The sequence below is a fragment of the Psittacula echo genome (genome assembly GCF_963264785.1).
Source record: "Psittacula echo genome assembly, chromosome: 11".
In the NCBI taxonomy this organism is placed as follows: domain Eukaryota; kingdom Metazoa; phylum Chordata; class Aves; order Psittaciformes; family Psittacidae; genus Psittacula; species Psittacula echo.
Genome location: NC_137746.1, coordinates 534,683 through 551,110, shown reverse-complemented (window position 1 = coordinate 551,110; position 16,428 = coordinate 534,683).

Here is a 16,428-nt window from a genome sequence, read left to right as displayed (position 1 = left end):
GTTGTGCAATTTGAACTCACTTTACCTCATCCTAGCAAAGCCACAGGCACTGTGTCCCACTCTGTGCAACAACAGGCAGCCTGCAGGCAGCACTCTGGGGATGACTGACAAAGCAGCAGCTACCCAACACTTCCAGACACAGCAGCTACCCAGGCTGGTGGACCACATCTGGGATAGGGCCTTGGGAGGTGCCCAAGCACAGAGTGAGGACATTCCTGTACGCAGCAGACATCCCTGCACACAGCAGACATCACTGTGCATCCATGATGCCTGTGGCCACACCAGCATCCGGACAGAGCAGCAAGGTATCTGGACGTTGCAATGCTCATTGCAATGTGGACAAGGGCACAGAGCACCAACCTGTGGGAGATACCTGCTCCCACTGCAGGCAGCTGCTTCCATACGTCCCTGGATGGATATGCCTGGGTTAGGAGAGACCACTCACCCTAAAATGCTAATGCCAAGCCAGGAGAGAGATGGCTTCTACTTCACACTTAGCTCCCTCCATGAGATGAGCTTTGGCTACACAAGAACATCTGGATTTCCACTGAAGTGACTCAATTCCCTCAGAGCATGGACAGGACAGCCCAAGTCCATGAAATACAGGCCACCTGTATTGCCACCTTTAACATACGAAGCAAGGACTAGTGAAGTCTGGGCTCTCTGCTTAGCATCACTTCTCCCCTCTCACTGAATGGAAACAGCCGTTACTGGATCCAAATCTGTGTGCTGTAAAATGGAATTCAGCTGTTCCCAGCAGAGCAATGGGAAAGATGCTGCTGGATCCAACCCACAGCTGAGAGTCAGCCCTGCTGAAAGAGCCAAGGTCCAGCTGTATTTTCCAGCTTCTCATCCCTGTCTCCAGGAAGGCTGCTAGCATGTTTGTTTTGTGTTTCTTCCTCCCATTTCATCCAGCCATCCATAGCAACTGCTCCTCAGCAGAAAAATCAACCCTCTCCACCTTCCACCTCGTGGCGGAGGTAACAATGGAAGGGGTCTGTGTAGGGAAAGCTTCCACCCAAGTAAAGTGACAGAGCAAATGCAGCTCTAGCTTGTCTCCTCCATGATTTTCCTTGGGATTAGGGCTGATCATCAGTGAACAGCTTGCACTCCCCCCAACAACCTCTGAAGAGTAGGCCACACATATGAAACTACTTTTCTGGGTCTCATCACAAAGCCTTGTTTTTATGCCATTTGCAACAGCACCTACATTTCAGAGTCCTTCTGTAGGTCTGTTTGCTTGTGCTTTTCAGAGCTGAATCTCTTTTTGTCATTCCCGGATCACGTCTCTGAGTCCTAAAGGTTATGTTGGGATCGTTCCCCCCCAGCTGGCATTCACAGCACCACTGTCACCTCCACATATGCTGTACCTCTCTTTCCAGGTCATTTGTGATACTGGAGAAGAGTTGCATCTAACACAGATGCATAAAGCTTCCCACTAAACAAGTCACACACCCTCCTTCTAAGCCCCATACAGTTTCCCTATGGAGCTGTATCCACCCAGTCAGCTGGGGCTATTCTGGCCAGTTGAAGGTACTGACATCTTAGATAAAAAGGAAAAAAAAATATTTTGGTCAGAGGAAACAGTTTTGCTGCTGCCAAACCACAAATTGAAATGTTTAATTCAATTTAAACCTACTGAAGTTTGCATTTGACACTTTCAACTATGTTCATAGAAAAATGCTTAGAGGAGTTTCCAACACACCAAAGCCTTTTCCAAGTGAGAGAGCGATGAGTCTTGCCTTGCAAAGCTCAAAGTTTAGCTGCTTCCCAGAATTCTTTATGGTTTTCCTTTCTTTCCTAAAATGGGCATCTCAGAAGTCACACAGATTTGCAAGAACAAGAAGAAATGTCCAAGTGGCTCATGTAGTTTGGCTCCCAAAGCACGTTTGCGGTTGAACATTACCTGCCAGGAGGCTTCTGGTGACATCTCTGTAGCACCTCTGTCAGGATCACAGACGCCTGGGGATCAGCCCTTTGCGTCTGCCCCTTGTCCTAAAGCCAGAGACTTGGCAGGGACAGAACCCCTCATACCCTGCTGGGCTTCATCGGCCAGAACCGCCTCAAGGGCGAGCAGCTGCTGCATCTCGGATGGCTGCCCTGCTGAGGGTGTTCTTGTGGCATCCCCCATCAGTGCACTGGGCGAGCCCACTGCGGGTCTGTGCTCAAGACAGAAGCAATCTCAGCTCCTCTGGAAGCTACTCATGACAACACACTTTTCCTGATGCTGCATCATGTGCAGCTCTGCTGTGTTTTCTGATAACCTCAGAAAAAATACACAGTAATAAAAGCAGCATCACCTCTTCCAACCTGCTGCAATGGGCTATTGCCACAGAATCTGGTATACATTTTATGTACTTCATGGCATGCTTGGTGATGCCCCTTTCCTCCCCTAAAATGTTCCATAGCTAGGATCTATTATTAGTTGTTAAATGTGGAGAAACAAGACCACTGGGTTTTTAATTTAAATAAAGAGTCTTTTGGAGTATCATTTTGTGAAGATAAAGATCATTATAAACCCTACCACAGGCATAGAAAAAAACTCTTTCCTTGCCCTGCACATGAGCCCCTTCTAAACTACTGGCCAGACTCCCTCTAAACCCTGTCTCCCCAGGTCACAATACAAGAGAAAGGCACCAGCAGCAATGCTCATCCTGCAGGTCATGCCAGCCAGCCTATCCAGTGCTCTGCCCTTTCAGAGAGGGGACATCTGCTTCAAGAAGGCTGAAAATCACCACCCGGAGTAACAACCACAGCATCCTTCCAAGCCCAGTGCCATCACAGTGCTCACATCTGCAGCCAGCTCCTGGCTCTGCCACCACCAACACCAGAGCAGCCGCTTGTGCAGCCTTCACCACCAGAGCCAGGAACATGGGAGGAAGGAAACCAAGGACCGTTCCCACAAGGTAAATCAAACTATTTCCGTTTGGGTGAGATTTCTGGTAACACAAAAGCTCTTTGCAGCAAGCAGAACTCTTCAACTGACGCCAATTTCTTTATAAAAGTGGCCCTACTGCATGACTCCCATGAAATCTGTGTCTTCTCACACAGAGGGTGGTTTATCAAACTGCAGTTCTGCATAACTGCTGGCACTAAAGTGTAACCCAGCATGAACAGCCAAAGAACAGACCTCTTGCTGTTGTGCTTCAGGCATCAGATTTCTTATTAAAAAAAAAAAAAAACAAAAAAACCAACAAAACCAAAAACCCAACAGAAAAATGAGTGGGATTTTTTTTCAATAAAGATCAGAGTATTTATCATCAAACTCTGTGAATTATCACAGGTTTCACTGTTTTGTTTGCATTGTGGGAACTAGTCCAGTGGCTTGGGTTTGTTCTATTGTTTGCAGAAATACCAGAAATAATGTAACTCCAAATTCTTCTCTTAAAAAAGTAAAACCAAAAGGGAAACCTGAGCTCTCAGCTGAATGGGGTGATACTGAGGTTATGAACTGATGCTATCCAAGTGCTTTATGATCTCTTTCGCAAATGGAAGATTTTGGAAGAACTGTGCAAAAAGGCAGCTCACAACTGCAACTTCAGATCATGCTAAGTTCACCCTTGAGGAAAAGGCTGCAGTTGGCTTGGTGTTTCTGCTATGAATTACTGGCAACAGAAACAAAAACGCTGAATGCTGAAGTCAGAGCACATTTTACACGTGTCAGAAAAACTAAGAGAGGATCGAGTCAGTTCAAGCCTCACTCTCCACTGCAGGCAGCCCCATGTTTCTTCAGGATCTAGCACACCAGATCTGAGGGTGTCACACAGCTGGAGAGGACAAGGCACGTCTGCCCAGGAGCAAACCAAGGGCAGGGTGCCACAGGTCGTCGGGAGGGGACAGACCCCTCGCTGGCTTTCACAGCCCAGTGGTTTCCCTCACACTCCTGGCTCTGCTCCTCGCCCTCTGGGGCACCAGGCTGATGAAGCTGCCCCAGCCCGCCGTGAGGCCGCTGCAATGCCGTGTTTGTGGGACCACAGCCAGTTGCCTTGGCAATGACGACTTCACCGCAGAACCACGCAGTGGGACGGGATGCAGCATCTGGGGGTGAGCACAACAAGGCAGCGCTCCTGCCTGTGCTGCTCAGGAGGACGAAAAACCAGGGCCTGCACAGCTGGGCAGCAAGGAGGTGCATGGGAGAGGCTACCACAAGCTGCTGCTGTACCTTCTTCCCAGGCACAGAGGATAAAGCTCCTTCCCCGCTCTGTAAGTCATGTTTCCCCTGCAGAGGCCCAGTGGCACAGCTCTCCAGTACCTATTCACACATTACTAGCCCTCTGTGAACATCCTTACCACAGGAATTCAGAAGGTTTGTCTGTGACCTACAGAGAAACTCTCTTTGACTTCATTTTAGTAAAGTAATCCACTCCAGTTAGACAAAAAGCATGGCAGCTCTCAAGCAAAACTGCAGGAAAACCTGAGAGTCCACACAGGCTGTTACTGAGGGAAACCTGCACAGAGTTAAACAGCTCTTGTTTAATAAGGTCTCTGCAAAACAGTCCAGATCAGAGCAGAATCCAGCCCCCCAACACTGTTCCTACACATTTTAAGTGTTCTGCAACAACCACCCTTGCTGCAGCAGAAACTCGTGGCAGGGAAAGCAGCCTCCCGAAAGGCACTTCTTGGTTGGGCAAGCCCAGCACCAGGACTGGGCACCAGGATGCGACCAAGCCCCAAAGCCCATCTGCCCACACAGGCAGAGCCTCTACAGCCAGGGCCCCAGCGACCCGTCACCCACTCTGTCCCTGCGCCAGCCGGCAAAGCTCGAGCTCCCAGTGGTGAAGCCAAGCAGGCACCTGACTGACCTGAGCCATATCCCTTGTGCAGCATAACCACGGCTTCACTGTGCCCGTACCCAGAGCTCAGGGTTTGCTCTTCCAGTAGACCTGGTGATAAAGCACAGTGAGGTTGAATCACGTACCTGGGCCAGTCTCACACTGACGGGTTGATTTACCTCACATGTTACACACTGCAGTTTCTTCCTGCAGAACAGCCAGCACTTTGATTGCAATTAATGCCATTACAAAGAAAAAAAATAAAGAAAAGGTGTGTTGGTCTGGGGGGCTTCCAAGAAACTGCTCACTGCAAGGATGAGGAGACACATCTCTGCCTGCTGCCCTGTGTGCTGGCCAGTCTCTTACTTTCAGCTTCCCTACCAAGTTTCTTGGTCAAAGGTAGATGACTTAACTTCTCTCTCTCTTTCTTAATCTGTGAATTTATTCAAAGAGGTTCATTTGCCCTGACAAAAGAGCCTTTGTGTGCTCTGAACCTGCAGGGTTCAGCAGAAGTTGGCACACAATGCGCCTCGGTGTGCATGGAGCACACGAACTCCTGAACTCCTGAAGTTGCAGCAGCAAGTCATAGGATTCCTTCCAGCCACAGACACACAGGAACCCATCTGTGAAGCCTCCCACTTTCTTAGGCAAGGCATGCAGATGAAAAGGGTTTGGTTCCTGATGCTTATCTGGTAGAAGGCCTCAGAGGAAGAAATCTAGGAGTAGAAATCATCAGGAAGAGAGCGGCTGTTGAAGGAAAACCTCTGCTACAAAACTCCAGAGATAAAAATCTACATAAGGCCTTAAAAGGGAACAAGACTGTTTCAAATTTTTTGGTAGGGCTAACAAAGCAAAGCTTGTAGCAAAGCCTGCAGACAGGCTGAGGTTCTGTTTCTTTCCCAACAAGCAGCAGCATAAAACCGTTGATGCAGTGGTCAGTTCTGCAGCTGCTCTTCAAACCATGTGGACAAGGTTGGTAATGATACGAATAATGTCAACTTTGTTCCTGACTCTAAAACAGGCTGTAAAGGAGCAAAGCTCAAAAATGGGAACCAAAGAATGCGCCAGAAAGAAGCCAGAGAGCAGAGGCTGAAGAAATTAAAGCACAGTGAAGAAATCTCAAAACCACTGCCTAGCTGAGAGGCCCTACAGAAGATGCAGACACTAAAGATGGTTGATGCTTTTCCTCAAAACCAAATCAGGCCAATTGCACCTCAGTGCTGCTGCTTCCATCAGGCTGGTGAGGTGGGTCCTCCAGATCACATACTTTATCAAGGTTCACACTCTGGACACAAGCCCTCGGGACACCTGTCACTCCCCTCAGGCTAAGCTGCAGGCTCGCTATTTACCTCAGTGATTTTTGCTTCCATTTTTAAAACTGGGTTTTATGAATTTGCCCTGTTCACCCCTGGAAACCAGACAACTGTTTACTGTACAGTTCAGCCCCAGATGAGCTCACTGACCACTGGCCAGCATGGCCTCCCCTGCCCATTTTGAGCAACCGGCACACTGACCCCCCAAATGAGTTTACCCAACACCATTAACTTCACCATCTCCCAGCCAAACTTACACTGGTATAAACGGGACCAGAATCACAAAGCAAGAGGATCTGTGCTGTGGAGCTGATGAATCTGTTCACTACCTTAAGGGTGGCACAACTTGAGGAACTTTGTGCCTGATGACACCTTCAGTAATGCCACTTCCAGATCAACGGGATGTTCCTCACCTCTGGGGTGGTGCTTCGGAGCTGTGTCAGTGTGAGATAAGGATCTGCCCGTTTGGAGTTACAGGTCTAAAACCTCCCTTGGTGTGCGAGTATGGGGGCAGGTATTCTTTCATTCAAGTATAGAACGAACGCCTGCAGTAAGCCCAGCCAGGCGCTCCAGCACTCGGCTTTACCGCTCCCGGTAACGCTGTGAGGGCCCTCGGACCGGGCCGGGAATCGCGGACAACGCGCCCCGCGGGCAGGAGCTTCGCACACCGACAGACGGCAGCGAGGCCGGTCTGCCCTGCCTGCCTGCTGCCCTCACTCCCATCTCGCCAGGGCCGGCAGGAGTTATGCCCCGACAGCGGCAGCGGCGCCCGTCGCCCGCACCGCCCCCGGCTCCAGCAGGACCGGCCCCGGGACCAGCGGCTGCCGAGCCCCGCCCGTGGGCAGCGTCCCGGGGTCCGGAGAGGCCCCACCACCGCCCGAGCCCCAGCGCCGGCCCCGCGCCAGCCGCACCCGTCCAGCGTCCCCACCGCGCCGGTCCCTACCGTGTCATCCGCGGGGGCCAGGTCCTGGAGCCGTTCCTCGTCGGGGGCTGCGCGGAGGTCACCGGCGGCCGGGCCGGGAGCGGGATCAGGGTCGGGGCGGGCGGGCGGCGGGGCGCGGCGCTGCCCTACACGCAGCGCTCCGAAGTCCAGGGTCTTGCTCTCGAAGGCCCCCTCCACGCTGCAGAAGAGTCCACCGCGCTTCTGACGGGGCGCCGCCGGCGCGCCGGGTCGCGCCAGGTACACCGGGAGCTCCTCGCCGGCGCGCCGCCCGCCCGCCGCCATGCCCGCCGAGACGGGACGGGTCCGCGTGCGCGGGGCGGGGCAGGGCAGGTCACGTCACGGGGGCGCGGGGCTCCGAGGCAGCGCTGCCGGTCCCGTTCCGCTGCCGGCGCGGCGAGGTCTGGCAGAGCCTGGACCCGGCGCGAAAACGCCACGTGCACGGGCGAGACCAGACGTGAGCAGAGACCCGCCCCGCCCGGGGCTCGGGAGCGGCCGCAGCTGGGGCCCGGGCGGGGCGGGGGCGGTGCCGTGGGGCAGTGGCGGTGAGGAGCCTCCAGCCGCGCTCCCGGGACGCGTCTGCAACCCCTCGGGACAGAGACCGGGCACCGAAAGGGCACGGGAGCGCCTTGCATTTGGCTTGGGTGCGGCGGCGGCGGCGGCTTGGCGCGGTCGTGAGGCTTTGCCCGCGCAGGGCCCTGGTGTTGCCGCAAACGTGGTCCCGGGCAGCGGTCCTCAGGCGGGTCACAGCTGAAGCTGTACCTGTGCATGTGCACGCGTGCTCCTGCCATGCAAGCACCAGCGGGCACGGTGCACGGGCAAGCTCCATGTAGAGACCGAGTCAAGGTGTTGCTTTGAAAACGCCGTTGCAACTCCACTTCAGAAGTGTAGGAGACCCAAAGGACAGAGGGACAGCCAGGGCGAGTCTTAAATACGCTGACGGCCGGGGTAGCAGCAGCCTGTGAAATACATCCCACAGCACTGAAAGTGGAGTTTTGACCTGAAATTCTTTTTCCAAGAGCTCACTTTTTTTTTCATACAGAACAAATGTACGTGGTACCTGGGCTCACATCCTGTCAAGTAGTTTCTCACACCACACATTTGTGTTACAAGTTGTTGTCCGTTACAGTTTTCCCAACACTTTTGTGAACACAAAGCAGTGCCATTGCCTCTGCCTGTCCTCTGAGGACCGCTGGTTCTCCCTTACGGAAAAATCCACACGGAGCCCGACCGGTCATGGAGAACAATGACCCTGTGATTATGGCTAAGAGGGACTCTGTGGGCACTGGCTGACAGAGGCGGAGGGAGGAAGCGGTTTGGGATCGTTTCCTTCCTTTTGCATGCTGGGAAGCAGTCTGCTTTTGCAACTGGACTTGTACCAGTGTCATTAACTCTGTCCCTTTTTTCTCCACCTGGGTGGAACAATCCACAGGACCTTGAATTTTTAACTAATTATTCAGGTCTGAAGGGTTAGAATAAATGATGCACTAAATATAAACAGTGTGTATCAGCAAACTTGGATCAGTAGCAGCGTTGCATTACACAGTGGAGAGAAACACTGAGCAGTGTCTACCCTTACTTTCTCTAGAGCAGCACTAGAGAGGGTTAAATTTGGTTGTTCTCATGATCTTACATGAACTTTGACAGGCAGCTGCCCTGGCTTCACAGAACTTAGAACCATGGGCTCCTTACCTGGCTCCATCAGGTCCTTACCTTTCCAGGGAAACACCCTGGCAGGAATTAATTTATCCCCCTTTCGCTGCAGGTTGGACCCACCGAACAGAAGCTGAAATCCCTCTCCACCAGCTTCTGCCCCAGCAAAGGGCTGATTTCAGAATACTTTAGAGCATGAGCAGATCCTCCATCTTCTAGTTGCCAAGTCATAGCACTTGAGGAAGTGAGCCTTTCTCCGGACGAAGAGTGTGCTCCTGAGGCGCATGGCTTTGTGCACTGACCAGAGTGAAGTCAAAGTGAGACCCTTGTTTTGGTTGGGACCTCTCCATATGGTTGTGTAGCTTTATGGAGGATTAAAATTCCTTGGAACAGGGCCTGGCCTTTGGTTCTGCAAATGTGAAAAAGTTTCAGCATTGTACTTTAATAGCAATATTTATCCAAATCCTGATTGTAATGTTTATCTTTCCTAGTGCCTTGCTGCAGAAATGGCTGCACTGAAATTATCGACACCAGTAAGGAGCACATGGCCTCTCCTAAGTAGCAAAGGCTTTAAAATTTGGCCTTTAATGGAAATTACTCACTGTATAAAAGGCAATTCTTGGTTTTATTTCTCAAATTACCATTTGCTTTTAAGATTCTTTTTATTAAGTGTTGTAAGGCCCCTAGTTCAAGAATACCATGAAAATTAAGTTTGGGTTCAGTGAGTGTTCACTGCAATAGCCTTGCCCTTGAGCCGAGCAAATGCATTATTTAGATTTCTGTATATGTATGTCTCAGATCAGATTTGAAGCTTTTAATTATATGATGACAAAATTCTGCCATCTGTCTGTCATACAGTCTGTCCCCTGTAATTAAGCACATTTTCTTTTCCTAAATCACATGTTTACATGCTAGTTGACAAAAATGCTTTCCAGGGAAACAGTGGTGTATCTTCAAATCCTGCTGGCAAAGCAGATCTCCTCTCACTTGTCAGTGCAAAGTAGGTGAGAGATAGAGATCAGGGAGGGGATCCCATGGAAGAGTGAACCCAAGGAGGATGGAGATGCTGGTGTTTGAGCCCATGTGCTTGGGTGCTGCCACAGGACCTTCTAGAAGCAACATGTCAGCCCTGCAGCATGTTTCCTTGGCTTGAGGACCACACTTACCTCCTGGCCCCAGAACAAGGGTGCCTGTGCCTGTTCCTTGTGCTTCAGGAGTCTGAGCTGAGCCTGCCAGATGGGCACTGCTGGTGTGTCCTGCAAGTCAAGAAAATAGGCTCATATTCTGATGTAGGGAACAGCATTTATTTTATGGGAAATTACATTTTGTAGTGGCAAGCTTCTAATTTATGTTTGATTAGACTGTGTCTTTCTAGTTGAGTAAGAACTTTTTTATTAAGCAGCACTTAGAAATGGAAATCAGTCATGTTACAAGGTGAACCACACTAGTTATGAATGGGGGAGTGGTGCAGCCTCCTTGGAAATGGTCTTTAGGCAAATGCCTTTCTGCAAAAGGATTAGTTTATAAGACAGCACATAATCACCCTGTCTGGGGTGGGTGTTTTCTTATTCTGAGTGCTTAGCCCCTGTGCTGGTTTCTTTTGTTGTTCTCAGGATCTGCTGCCAGAGCACCAGCTGGGTTTCTTGTTCCTACCTATGCAGGGGAATCACAAATGACAATTGCCTGATCTGCTGAGTAGCCAGAGGGAGGCACAGCACGGTAAAAGTTTCACAGGGATTTTCTCCATGAGGCTGCCCACATGCTAAGTGTCATCTTCTAAACATTTAAAGGGGAATTGAAATTGCCAACTGAATCATTCAGTTCTTGACAGAGAAGTCAAATTTATTTTCCATTTGTCAGGCCTGCAGGCAGCTTCTTAACTGGAAAAAACTCTGCACTGTCTGTTGGCAAACTTCTGTGCTGTTTCGCGGATGCTCTATGCAATGTCATTCTGTCTATAATAAAAGCAGAAAAGGATTAAAAAACAATGAAGCATGTCCTGGATGTGTTCAAGATAGCTGTCCTCTTTCCCAGGTGCTTGGCCACTGCTCCGGCTTGTCTAAGAAATGCACTGTCTGCCTTGCAGGCAGAGCTGTGCCTGCAGGCTGACATGCAGCAAAGGAGAAGTGCCAGGTCTAATCTGATCCAAGTGTGCACCATTCCTCTCCCACCACTGTTGCAGATGGGTTGCTGACAAGACCCACATCAGTCAGTTGTCTGTTTTCCTTGTGGTGGAGCCAAGATGAGGGGGGTACCGACATTCCTCATAGAGACTGACTTGTAAAAGTCATTCGGACTAAAATGTACCCATCCAAATTTCACTTCCATTTCTACTTAATACTGCTTGCTGTCAAAAGTGTCAAAAATAATGATGGTTTCACCTTGCTGTGTTCCACCTGACTAGGAGTGGAACATTCTTATTTTAACATTCTGGTGTAGTTCTGGATTGAGTGGAAAGTACCTCAGTGGAGACACATTTGTGCAAAACTGCCGCAGGAGAAAGCAAAGTCAGGCTTGCCATGTTCTGTTGGCAAATAGAAGATATCTGACTCCATCAGCCAAGCATAGCAACTGTGGCTCTGAAAATCAGTGAGAACAGACAGGAGAGAAATGAATGGGCTCAAGACACTTAAAGAAACTGCCTGATGTTTATACCATGCATTGCTGGAGAAAAAAAAAGGGGGGGGGGGGGGGCGAATTTCGTTGAGTGCAAAGAACAAAGGAAGTAGGTTAGTAAGGACAAGAATCTTTCAGCAGATGCAGCGCCAGCAAGCCACTCCTCCAGGCTATCAAGTTATATCAGTAACTGTGTTCCGTCTGTATTACTGTCCTACCAAACTTACCTTTGAAATCACTGCCAATTTAGCCCACCATTAAGGACTGCTGGGCTATCCCTTCAACACAGATGTTCAATTAGATAAAAATAGATAAAGTCCGTCTATGCTGCTTGCAAGTATGTCCTAGGGAAAAGCAAGCACAGCTTATGGCTCCACTTTTGTGGGGTATCAATGCCAGCTGAAAGGGTGAGACAATAAAAATCTTGCCTCCTAATCTGTGGCAGTTTTGGAAGACTAGAAAGGTAGGGATTATCTGGCTTTATGGGATCACCATGTTGCACAGACACTAAATTAACATCAGTGTTTTGTCTTTATAATACATGTTCATACCCACCTTTGCTCCATCTGAAGGGACTTTTCCTAACTCTGTCTTGGCTCTTTCAGCTGCTTTTACTTCCAAACCAATGGCTTGTGGGTGCCCTGCCATGGGCAGACTGCAGTGAAAGGAATTAAACTGACTCATCACACCGCAGGCTCATTCCTCTTTAACAGGGAATTGTGCACCACAAAATACCATTGTGCTGAGTGTCACCACTCTATGAATTTTACCAAGAATGAAAAAATAAAGACCAAAGAGAGAGGCACCAATGAGCAGATAGAAAGCCAGATGATTTCTTGCTGGAGAGACTGAAACTCAGGATCCAAATTACAGCACTTTGATGTGGGCCCTTTACAGAGAGGGGTGAGTTATGAATATCAATGGCTGTGAACTTTCAGATGGCAGTGAGGTGTGTTATACTGGAAAATTGTGAAAGGCAGCATATTAGTCATTTCCCTAGGAAACCATGTGAATGTGGCATCTGTTCATGATAAACTTTGAATGTCTGACTTTGAAATCAGTCTGCACCTCAGATGTGCTAATGCCTTAACTGCAATACAGCTTTCACGCTTCCCATAAAACATACAGTATTTTAAGAATTTCATACCCATAACCACCAAATGAACCACCCTCAGTCTGTGAAGCTAAAATCCTTTTCCTTTTCTTTATATATGCCATGTTACTACAGATTTCTCTTGATAGAAAGTGGGTAAGAACGTGGCAGGTTACTTTTGCAGTGTGACCCTTCTGCTTCACCATGTTTCCCCTTCACCTTTCCACTATTTCTGACATATGCACTATGATATGGAAGTGAGGACCTGTGTGTGTCACACACAAATATGTGCAGAGGTCAAACAGTTTCATGTACGATATCCATGGTATGTTCTTACAGGCTTAGACTAAGTGACTATCCATCATTAGAGTATTCAAATCCTTCATTCAGTGCCTAGGCTGGCTGATAAGAATCCAAGTAATTGATACCATGGTGATCTCTGGAAGTTTCTGTGCTACAAATGTAGAAACAAGGTCCTTGTTTTCACAAAGCAAATGTCTTTCCTGCCAAGCCAGAATGCTTGAATTCTTTACACAGCCCCTATCAGTTAAGTGCAACTGTACTGGTTTACCTAAGGCTTAAGAAGGCACTTTGCGGAACTGGTCACTTTAAAATTTCCCTGTTTCATGTACAAAGGAATCCAAACTGCTGTAGGTTACTGTCTTTCTATTATAATACTCAGTAGATATTGCCATTCTTCTTCATTCTCTCCATTCTCTGAAGTTACAGGGAAAGCATAGCACCAATGCTTTCTAGCTGAGTCTAAAAACAGCAGGCTTGTTTGAGAGTGAATGCTGGTTCTGGATGAAGAGATTTACACAGAGTGCTTCCTGAGCATCACTGCTGGAACTCAGGGGTACTTGAACTCCAGCTCACATAGCTGCCCACTGCTTTTCTCTGTCTTGTCTTGAAAAGAGATAGTACGTGTGCCTTAATCCTGTTAAGGAGTGTGTACTTTTTCTATACTTTCTTTTGTTTGAAACTGCAATTTATTTTCTTAGTCTTGCACATTAATAGTTTCTAACTCAATAGTATTTTTCCTTTGAAGATTGCAAAGCACTTTCCATGATCATGAGGAGGTCTGTATTTCTCTGCAGAGCATTAACAACCAGGGCAGCTACCCCAGAACCAGAAGTGGAGTGCTGGGATCAGCGAGGTGTAGGCATCAGCAAGGTACGCTGCAACCAAGGAAACATTGCTGGGAACTTGGCAAGGAAAGCCCTAAAACATGCTGACTTGAGAGAATTACAAGGTAGTATGGTTCTCATCCTGCAAAAGTGCTTCACACGTTCTACACTGATAATTAATGCTATTTATGTAGTTTAGAATGTTTCCATGTTTTTAAGTTAAAGATAGTATCAGAGCTTGCAAACTCAGGACCTAAGAAATAATCATAGCAGTGTTACTTGTTAGAATTATCATGTCGAATTTGCTCAGGTTTCATTCATAAAAAATTTTTTTTGATACCTAATAAAAAAAGGACTGATGCCAAATCTGCCATTTGCCTTCCTGCTTCTTCAGTGCATGCTCTCCACTAACCCTAAAACACATCCAGTTTTATTCTCTTCATGCCTGGAGAAGAGTCCAGATCCCCAACTCGGAACCTGCCAGTGAAAAATGCTGTCTCTTGCCAGTGAAGTTTCTGGAAGGGCAGTGAATTCCCCACGGATGGGTAAAGGCAGTGCTTTCAGACCTCCTTTATCTGTCTCCAGGAAGTGAAGCTCATGATGTTTCCCCTGTACCAGGCACAGCAGGATAATAATCTTGTTTTGTGAAGTATGTTTTGTGTCAGTTTAACATTACTGAACTTCTGGGATGGCTGAAAACATACAGAGAATGTACAAACAAAAGAATCTGAGTTCCAGAAGCTTTTCCATTCAAATCTCTGAATGCACATAACCTAATTAGGGCTATTATAAAGAAATAAAAGTTAATGACTCACAATTATATGATCCTTACTGCATTTATATTGCAGCTTGTTCACAAAGGAAACAGTCTGCTCCAGACCTGAGTCTTCAAAGCATCTGTGGGTCAGCAGATGAGTAGCTCAGCCAAGGAGACATTGACCAGTGAGGATGGTTTCAGCAGAGCCGGAGTCAGGACCTCAGCAAGAAAGCACACCAAGAACTTCTGCTGTGTCTGTAACAACACAGAGAAACATCTTCCCCTCTGAGAAGTACTGACTGGCCTCAGCCAGTCTGGGGTGTAGTTGCTGGATACCGAGTTGAAGCATTTCAGAAAGCGTTAGTTCATGCAACGATTGCACGTCCACTGAGCAGGACAACTCTCTCTGCGGCAGATGTCTTTCGTGGGTGGGTACCAGGCTGCACATTTGCAGTTTAAAGGCATTCTATAGCAGCTAGATCATCCCTGGTGGCTGGCTGTGGGAAGGAACGGGTGTCTGCCTGGTCATGAACTCACTCTTGCTGTTGCTGGCTGATCCAAATGTCATCCATACAGCAGACTGACGTGTTTGTTTCTTCTGAATGGAGAATGCTTTTCTTTAACTGCTTTTCCACTCACTATGTTGCATTTCTTTCTGATATGTATTGAGCTATATATTTAGACAACTATTAGTAAACAAGTTCCAGTACAATTTTTGGTGACTCGCTTCCAGTCTCCAAACTAATGTCAGATTTCTAGCACTGCAGTCATTTTACAATTGCTAAAGCCAAGCATGGCCAAGTTTTGCCTTTCTCAGTTTTGGCAGTCAGTCTTTGTATCTCTGCTATAATCTCCATCAAAAAGATTTTTGTCTAATTTTTTTGAGTAGCTCAAGATTTCTTCGACTCCTGTCGTCATATTTTACATCATATTTTACAATGTGCACAGGAGGTGAGTTTCTGTTCCATCATTGGTCTAAATTTGTAAAATCACAGCTCTCCTGACACATTTTTTGCAATCAAATAACAAAATGACAAACATGGACACTTCCCGTGCAGGCCTGCACCAGCTTACCTCTGCAGTCTGCAACATACCACCACCACTGGGCTCGAGCAGGAATGCTTTACTGCTGGTTTTCTACCCACCTTCCCTGGACTCTTAGGCTACGCTGTTATCTCTGTTACACTGCTGAAAATCAGGAGCAGCACTCACCTACGCTGCTCCTGCTGATTTAAGCACAACTGAGACACAGTCTTGTTGGTAACTTGTTCTGCACGCTTGCTGAAATCCAGCCAGAGCAAATTACACAGCTGCCGAATGAGCCTGAGGAGAGGTTAATCAACAGATAATATTCTTGTTCTGGGAAATAGCACAGCATAAGCTGTTGGTAAGGGTTTGTGCTGATCTGGTTATGCCCTAGCTGAGCTAATGCTGAAGACGTTCTGCTCACTGCCTGCTCTCTCACTGTTCTTGTCTTTCGCTTCCTCAAGCTCACACCTTCAGGCATCTGAAGTAGACGGTGCATGAGGGAAGCTTAAGCTGTCCCAGCCATAACCGGCACAGCGGTGCTTGCCTGGGGAGAGCCAGGGCCCAAAGAACGAGCCTGTTCTCGGGGTTTGCACAGCTGTTTGTGGCCTTTGCTGTAGCAATGGTGAAATGCTGACCAGGGAGCAGGGAACAGCCTGCTGTGTCTCTGGAGTTAATAATATGATTTCATGTAGTACATCAAACAAGAATGCAACAACTCAGCAACTCTGCTTTAGGAATCCAAAGGAAACGAGATGAAGCTATGCAGTTCTGTTTTACATCCCTGGGAAAGTGATGGAACACCTTATCCTTGGTGCCATCTTAAGGCATATCAAGGATAAGAGGGTTATGAGGGGCAGTCAACATGTCTTTACCAAGGGGAAGTCATGCTTGACCAACCTCATAGCCTTTTATGAGGAAATAACATGGTGGATGGATGATGGCAGAGCGGTGGATGTGGTCTACCTTGACTTCAGCAAAGCATTTGACACAGTCTCCCACAGCATCCTCATAGCTAAATTGAGGAAGTGTGGCCTGGATGATCAGGTAGTGAGATGGACTGTGAACTGGCTGAAGGAGAGAAGCCAGAGAGTTGTAGTCTATGGGGCAGAGTCTAGTTGGAGGCCTGTA